Here is a 9,593-nt window from a genome sequence, read left to right on the forward strand (position 1 = left end):
ATTTGGCAAGTATTACAGACAATTTTGTCTCTCATCCTGGAAGCATCTAAATCGGGAGAGGGTGACTCATCGGCTAGCACTGAGGTTGTTGCTAACCTCAATACCTAGATAAATGAAGTTGGAGATGCGGCTATATGTAGTGGCAGTGGTGAGAGGGTAGAGGAGGTACCTGATCAAGGAGTTGAGGTTAATGTGGACCCTCCTTAAGAAGTAGATGTAAGTGAGGGTCATGTGGTTGGATAGGATGTGAACACCATTCAAGAGTTTGATGTCGTTCTTCATGCGAAAGAGAAAGTGCGATGTCTGATGAAGAGGTCGCAGTGGGAAAAAAGGTCTGGTGCCCATTGACAAGTATTGCTATTATCCATGAATATAATTGAAATTGAAATTGCTACTATACATATATACATTCAATAATTGATTAATTTAATGTTGTTACTATCTATGAATGCAATTGATTAGTTTGTCATGCATGTGTGAAACATATTGAAATTCATTGATTTCATTAATTAAATTGATATATATATATATATATATATATATATATTGTTACTATCCATGAATGTAATTGAAATTGCTATTATATATATATATATATATATATATATTCAATCATTGATTAGTTTAGTATTGCTAATATCCATGAATGCAATTGATTATTTTATCATGTATGTGTGAAACATGTAGAAATTCATTGATTATATATATATATATATATATATATATATATATTCAATCATTGATTGGTTTAGTGTTGCTATTATCCATGAATGCAATTGATTAGTTTGTTATGTATATGTAAAATATATAAAAAATCATTGAAATTGACTGATTTTTAGTGATTAAATTGGGATATATAAATATATTGTTATTATTCATTAATGCAATTGAAATTAAAATTGAAATTGCTATTATACATATATGCATTCAATCATTAAAATTTATTTAAATTGACTGATTTTAGTAAAATTAATTTAGTTTGCAGGATTCTCAGTCAATTGATTCAGAAGAACCAACACCCTGCATGCACTGGTTCTTCTGGAACCAAGCACACTAATGGTTTTTAACACTAACAGAAGAAGCGAAGGGGTTGTTGAATCGAATGCATTTTTACAAATTCTTGGATATCACACCATGGAACATCAGTCACCCTTTCTTAAAGGTCATTGTGTAGTTTTGGAATTCGACAACCAACATATTCTAGTTTGAAGATCTTGAGATGACCATCGCATTGGAAGACGTGGCACAAATCACTCGAGTGAAGTGCCATAGGGAGCCAATTAGTGGTGAAGAAATTTCAAACACTTATGTGATATTTATTTGCAAGCAAATGACGATGCATTTAAAGCTGATAACATCAAGCTTTTATGGCTTAGGAGTTACTACGACCCCAATAAGACGAAGAGGATGAAGGTGAAACTACCGTATGTTGAAGAAAATAGCGATAATAAGGTGGACAAGATGGTGAGAGCTATACTTCTTTGGTTCATGCTTATTCATCGACACTGATAGAAAGTCAGTCCATGCATCATACATCAAATTGTTGGAAGACCTTTATCACGTCAATTAATATACATAGAGAGAAGTCACACTTACACACCTGTATGCAAGTTTGAGTAGCACGAGGAGCGGAAGAAAAAACCTTGTCGGGATGCTAGTTTTGTTGGAGGCATTTATTTGTTCATCATACCTAAACTTTTGACTTATAGTTATTTTTGTACTTACATATTGTGTATTAATTCTTATTAATCATTGTTATGCAGGTTTGGATATGGGAGCACATATCCATTGAAAGGCCCTAGATGTGTGACGTTGCCCATGAATTTTTACATGTTGTAATATAGAGTCGGTCATGCAACAAAAAGGGCCATGTTCAAAGATTGGTGAGTCACCGCATGTCATATGCCAAATGTGTTGCATTGCTTCACAGGCTGACTAGAAAAAATGTAAGTATTGTTGTTGATATTTTATATATTTTTTTAATAAATACATGTTTGTAGGCCTAACCATAAAGAAAATGTAAGTACTCTGATGCCTCTATAAAGCCGTGTTAGTGGAGGAAGAGAATGTCGATATGGTTGTGGGGTCAAAGGTCATCGTGAGGAAGGATATTTAGTTGCACAACATGATTGAAGTTGAGTGCCAAATGGTCAGCCAAGTCGTTGGACAGTTTGGGTTTGTTTAGGAACCAACCAGTCGCCCTCACGTAGTTAGCAAATCTTTATCTCATGCTATGAAGGATCAAACAAAGGATTACCCCACAATATTTCTCTCCGGACTTCAAGACTAGTGCAAGGACAGCAAAGACATCGGCTTATCATTCATGACACATGCCACAAATGATGATTTTGTAGCCGTCCAACAGGTTGCATGTTCTTCAATGACAAACAGGGTTTTTCAGGGGAGGAGAAAGTTGGAGAGAAACATAAAAAGATTGTAAGTGGGTCAGAGGGAGAGTTGGATCTTACACTTGAAGAAATCCACGTGCTAAAGAATATGATTTCTACTTAAGAGGATATGACACATATTCAAGTTGACCTTCTGGAGAATGCAAATAAGGTCATCGACAAGCTACGATCGTGGCAATCACAACATCCTCAACAGTAAAAATTTATTTGATTATTTTTTTGTATGTATTCGAAGATCAATATTGCAACTCATTGATTTGTATATAATGTCATTTGGATGTTTCTATAAATGAATTTTTATATAAAGTTGTTTAAATGTCATTGATTTGTATATAATATCATTATTTAAATGATTTGAATGTTTAAACTGAAAGCACTGCTGAATGTTTCAATGATTTGAATGTTTAAACTGAAAATACTATTGAATGATTTGTATATAATGTTATTGTTTATATGTTTTCAAATCATTTGAATGTTTAAATGATTTGAATGTCTATTTACTTGCATTCACTGTTATTTGGGTTGTTATATGTGAAACTCTACTTAAAAAAATAAAACCACTAAAATTGTAAATACCTTATAAATTCGCTTAAACATATGTTCACATAAACCGAAACTACTAAAATTGTATATATCATACTTTTTTGTATATAATTCATAAATTTACATAAATATATTTACAAAAATTCTACTGATTCACAAAAATCCTATTATTTTGCACAACCGTTGAAACAACTAAAATCACAAATACTCAATTCACAAAAATCCTATTGTTCCTTCAGCTCGAGCTGAACTGATCCTGAGCCTTTGTTGTTCAAGCTTGGCTCAAGATGAGCCGAGCCTAAACAACATGTTTTCCTTCAGGAGCCGATCTGATCCATCCCAAGCTTGGCTCGAACCTGGCTCGTGTTTCGAACTCACGTGTTTAACTCGATTTATACCAGTATCTTATTGATATAGATTTTTTTTGGAAAAAAAGAATTACAAAACACACCTTACATTTGGCATACTTATAAATACAACCTGATATTTCAAATTTTACATTTTGCCGCTTGAGTTGACAAACTATCCCTCAACCAACCGCTTGTGTCATCTTGCACGTGAAATCACTATTTTACCCCTATAACCTCTCTAATAAAATTACTGAGGTCCGATCGTTCAAACTTCGTTGGCCCACTTTAACCAATTCAATGCCAAGTAGTTGGTGGATGCACCAAATTTTGCCCGAGAAAAAGAAAAAAACTGTAGTTCTCCAAGTTCCAATCCACCACCACTTGGGACTATTTGAAATTAAATTTTTATTTCCCACCTTTATGATTTGCTCTGTCATTTTAACCCTATAGATGTAACAAAATTGGAAGAAAATGGACCATCAAATTTATTTTTAATTTTGCTCGAAGCTTCCTTGAAATAATTTGTTCCTTCATCAAGGGCTGTAAATACCAATAGAAAAATTTTAAGTTTTCAAAACATGATGTAGAGGGAGAGGCTTGATGTTATTTGTCTCCAAGATGGTAGGTTTTTCTCTTGTTTTAACTAAGCCACATGAAAGATGAAAATCTACAGATCCATTGGGAACTGTTGGATAATCGCCAGAGGATGCCAAGTGTTCACAGGTTTGCTTGTTCAATTTTGAGGAGAGGAATGTTGGAAAATGAAAAAACAAGGATGGGATACATGTTAAACTCAAGGATAAAAAGGTCTTTTTCTGACATTAACCAAAGTTAAACTGTGGTTAATCACCTGGAAGTACTCTTAAGCGCCTATTTGTTACATAATTTTCAAACCTAAGTGGTTGTTAAACATAATTTTTTCATAAGTTAGGTATGTGTTTGTAAATAATACAAATGTTAAGCATGCTTTTCTTTTTTTCTTTTCTTTTTTGACGCTAAGCCTGGCCAAAATGGGCCAGCCCGATCCCGTGCCCAACCCTGAATAGAGAAGAGGGGAAGCAGCGAACCATCATACTAAGTTATGTAAACGGGTCAGATTCAGGTCGAATCTAGGCATTACCAAGTCTGATTTAACCAACTAACAGGGGGCTCCACTTGTCTGGTAGGAACAGTTAGTGCACGTCACCTTGTGTGGGGACGTTGCAAGTTCGAACCCCAAATGGTATGGTTGTATAACTGGTAGGGGTCTGCCTAACCCCAGCTTTCTCTGTAAAAAAAAAAAGTCTGATTTAACCAGTTTGGCTTAATGGATACATATTTGAATGGAAAAAGACAATCAAACCCGGATCCGACTAGTTTAAAATCCAGTATTTAGACTTAATTACCTCAAGGATTTTTAGTCAAATTTATATTTTAGTCAGAGTTTTTGTTATTTACATGAAGAAACGGCCCATAAGATTAGAGACCTAGCCGCCCTGGCTCTGCCTGACATACTTAGGATTGCTGTTCTAGCAACATAGAACTCCGTAGGCGTACCCCTTGTCCCCAGGAAGTCAACAGGTCTGATTAGACATTCGGGGCTGATAATAATGAAACAGGTTTGATTAGATATTCGGGTTGGACCCACATGGTCTGAGTGACATACGGACTTGCGTATATAGTTTATAAAATTTCATACCAAACCCGGTTGGTCCCACGTTTCAATTAAGATCCTTACTTTTCAATGTAAAATATACAAGAAAAAAAATCACCATGTCTGGCTGGTGTTTACTTTTATCAATGTAAAATTTTAAAATTTTGTTTTTGGGGGAAGTTCTTGGGAAATATTTGTATATTTAAACTTTAAAAATATACAAAAATATCAAAACATTAAAAATATGAATATAGCAATAACATGATATTTTCAAAATAGCTGATATTTAGAAAATATTATTGTTGGACCTAATGAGTCTGGGTCCAACCCACAGGGTGACCCGATTTGACAGCTATTAGTGGGTCACATTAGTGGCCACATAATGGGGTCAGTGGGTGGGAGTTACATGAATGTGGAGAGACCACATTCACGTAAGTGCCTATTTCTCCCATTATATAAGGGGGTAGGATGCTACGGAGATAATGAGAGATTCGTAGCTGTAATCCTACCCAAATCCCACATCCAGTTTACGTGGTATAGGGTCTTGCTCATCGTCGACCTAAGGCATGGGCTCATTGTGAGCGTCGACCGACTGAGGAGAACGTTGAATTCCTTGCACGCGCTCTATGGTGAATACAGGTACGCTTTCTGTGTTTGTTTTATAGAAAATGTCAACATTGGGTTATGGGCTCACCACGCTTCCCCTGCACGTGCTGGCGCGTAGGGCCTTTCGGCGTTTTGTTGCCACTATCACCCTGGGGCGACTTAACTCGCAGGTTGATGGCGATAGTCACCGTGAGGCGATTGTTAATTATTCTTGGCAAACTGTCACCATGAGGCGACAGAGTTTCTGACAGACTGTCGTCGTGGGGCGACAACCTTCACCAACGACAGAGCCATTCTAGTTGGTGACCGCCTGTTGCCATGGGGCAATGTTGGTTGCCAGACGACGACAATTGTCGTCGTGGGGCAATAGTCATTCCCGGCAGCTGTTGGCCCAAGCGACCCTATATATATATATATATATATATATATATATATATATATATGCAGAGGGTTGAGGGCTTACCCTGCGCCGTTGGGTAGCAGGGTAGTCTGTCGGCGCAGGGATCGCTGCAGGATGTCGCCAAGCGAGGGGGTTTTGCCGGACCACTGGCTTGCCGACAGAGTGTGGCGAACTCCTTACCTGTTGCACTGGTCGCCGAAAAAAGCAAGGTTGAAAAAACCCCTTTCACCAAAACCCTTCAGTTGTCGGGCTGGGGATTCCGGTCGGTGGCTTTTCGTCAGCGAGGTGAAGGGGCAATGGCGGCCTTGCCAGCACCGGTGGCTGCCCGACGGTATTGCCAATTTACCAGTTGTTCCGGCGAAAGATCCATAAAAAAAAATAGTAACCCTTGCTTGTCGTCGAGGGTGAGTTCACTGGTGGATCGGGTTGATCGTCGTGGGGCGATATGCCGGCAAGGTCGGCCGTCGGTCGGCGGCGGCCTTGCCGACACCACTGGGGTGTCGTCAGGGGCATTAGGGCTCCTCTGATGCACCGCTTTCGTCGTCATCTAGATCTGTCGGTGTCGGAGCTGTCGCCGGAGGAATGTCGTCGGGGGAGGTGATCGTCATCGGCTGGTCACCAGCGTCGGTCGTCGTATGGCGACGTGGGTCGTTGTGGGGCGACGAAGGGGAGAAACCCTTCAGTTTCTCAGTAAAATGCAAACAAAAACTAAGGGTTTCTATTTTTGTTTTAATAATGTTAGGGGCGGGGCAGGGTCTGATCTAGGCCAGACCCAGGTCCTTGTTCGGATCGGGTCCACTTTGGACAAGGTCCATCGGGTCAGACCCGGGTCCCTGTTCGTCCCGGGTCCCTTTTCGGATTGGGTCAGACCCGGGCCCATTTTTGAATCGGGTCCAACCTGGGTCCACTTTGGATCGGGTCAGACCCGGGTCTCTGTTTGGACCGGGTCCACTTAGGACCGAGTCAGGCCCGGGTCCGGTTTAGATCGTGTTAGACCGGGACCCTATTTGGACTGGATTGGATTCATACTTTTGCAGGATCCAGGCATTGTTTGGCCTGAACCAAGTCATGTACTGATTTGGCTCTTTTTAGGACCGGTTCGGAGCCATTTTTGACCGATTTCTTCTCATTTTTCACCAGTTTTGAGATGCTAAGACCCTATTTTCATAAATATAAGGAGGTACAGGGATTTTGGCATACGGTTATAGGGTTTTATGAACTTTTATTCATATTTGGTACTGGTTCATAAGGTTCAGAACCGGTTCGGACCCTTAGATGACCGGTTCAGGGTCGTTTCAGACCGGTTCAGAGTGTTTTCAGACTGATTCCTACTTGAGGATCCTGGGTTTTACCCATATGAACATGCTTTTGTTATTTTTCATGCTTTATAAAGTATTTATTTTAAATAATGCATTACTTATGCTTGTAAATTCATGTATTTTGTGTTGGTTAAGTTGTGCATGATGGTTTTAAGTATGAATTGTAACTAAATTCATGACAGCTAGTTTATGTATATTAGTTGAATCATGAACTTGTATTATGTCATGAATATACATGCATTAAAATGTGTACATGGGTGTGCTCGATAATATGAATAGGTTTTCGGTAAAAGATCATGATTGACTGATTCATGTAATCACCAAAGTGATTTGAGTCGTGTTGATTAAGGATTCTTTGGACCGTATTAAGATTCATTATTATGATTATGTATGAATTTATGAAACATCGATTCTACCCAAAGGTAGGTCGTTCTGTTCCAAATTTACACAGGGTGTAATAGTAGATGTGTATTTCAGCCCACGAAGCATGTTCGTACATAAAGGTACAGTGCTGAATTGCCTCTGGATACATGATCTGCTAGTTTCACCAACTAAAGCCAATTCATTGAGATATGAAGAGACAAAGCAACTATGAGTATTGTCGTTTCCACCAAAGTGGAACGATAATAGCTCAACTATGCTTGTCTCAGAAAAGGTGAAAATAAATGGTCTCAAATTTACCTTTTCAACACGAGTCTCGTCTGAGAAATAATAGTAATGTCTTTTCATTTTTTGTTTCTTGTTTTATTAGGTTCTTTCCTTATCGACAGTTCTAGTAATATCCCCCTTTTAGATGGATCTAACTTTTCAGATTGAAAAAAAATCGTGTTATTCACTTTGGGCTATATGGATTTAGATCTGGCCTTAAAATTGATGAACCTTTCACTCTTACATAGCAGAGTACATCTGATCAGAAGGTTGCCTCTGAGAAGTGGGAGCTCTCGAACAGACTTAGCATGTTGCTTTTGCAATATCGGGTGGCTAAGAATATTTGAGGCGTCATTCCTCACTGCATGACAGTGAAGGAATTTCTAGGAGCCATTCAGGCTCAATTCGTCACTTCTAATAAGGCAAGAGCCAGTACGCTCATGCCCAAATTGGTGTCTATGAAATATGCTGGTGACAGTCACATCCGATAGCATATTTTGGAAATGAAGAATATTGCGACTCAATTGAATGACATGAAGTTCTCCATCTCTAACTCTTTGGTTCATTTGATCTTAACCTCATTACCTACTGAGTATGGACCCTTCAAAATCTCCTATAATACACATAATGATAAGTGGTATTTTAATGACTTCTTGGCCAAGTGTGTTGAAGAAGAGGAGAGATTGAAGGGTGAGAGGGTGCCAAGTGCGCATATGGCCTCTCATAAGAATAAACAAAGGTCGAGGCTAAAGAAAAGCTTCTTCAAAAAGAAGAATCAAAATAAAGCCACTGAGGAGAGTTCAAACTCTCAGGTGAAAGCTAAATCTCAGTCAGGAGGCTCTTCTATAAAGTGTTTCTTCTGCAAGAAGAAGGGGCATAAGAAGGTTGGTTGTTTGAAGTACAAGAAATGGCTCGAAATAAAGGTAATAAGTCATTTGTTTCTCATGAGTGCAATTTAATCCATGTTCCATTGCATAGTTGGTGGATTGATTCTGGTGTCACGGTACACATTATCAACTCTTTGCAGGCATTTTTGAACAAGAAGAAACCAACAGAGCATGAGAGAAGCATCTTTTCTGAAAATAGGATGCGTTCGCATGTCAAGAATGTTGGGACCTGCAGAATTATGTTAGAGTCAGGATTCATATTTGATTTGGTCGATAAATTCTATGTTTCATCCTATAGTCAGAATCTGATTTTAATTTCAAAACTTGATAAGTTTGGCTTTGTATTTAAATTTGAAAATTCCAAACTTATTATTATGAAAAATTCAATGAATAGGTTCTACATATATGTGTGATGGTTTGTATCGATTAAGAACCAAATTCCAAATTCGAGAATCTCACTCCATTGAGAACACAATGATTGGCAATAAACGTGGCCTAAAGGATGATCAATCCTATCTGCTTTGGCATCGGAGGTTAGGACATATCTCGAAAGAGAGAGTCTTAAGACTCGTGAAAGAGAGAATCCTCAGATCCCTTGATTTTATGAATATAGAACCATGTGTTGACTGCATAAAGGCTAAGCAGTCTAACATGTATAAGAAAGATGTCAAACGTAACAATGAAAAGTTAGAAATAGTGCATACATATGTGTGTGGCTCTTTTTCACCGTGTTGTACGGGTGAAAAATATTTTGTCACCTTTATAAACGATTACTCACGGTATATGTATCTCTACTTAT

The sequence above is a fragment of the Nuphar pumila genome, chromosome 13 (genome assembly GCF_984573655.1).
Source record: "Nuphar pumila chromosome 13, dmNupPumi1.hap1.1, whole genome shotgun sequence".
NCBI lineage: Eukaryota > Viridiplantae > Streptophyta > Magnoliopsida > Nymphaeales > Nymphaeaceae > Nuphar > Nuphar pumila.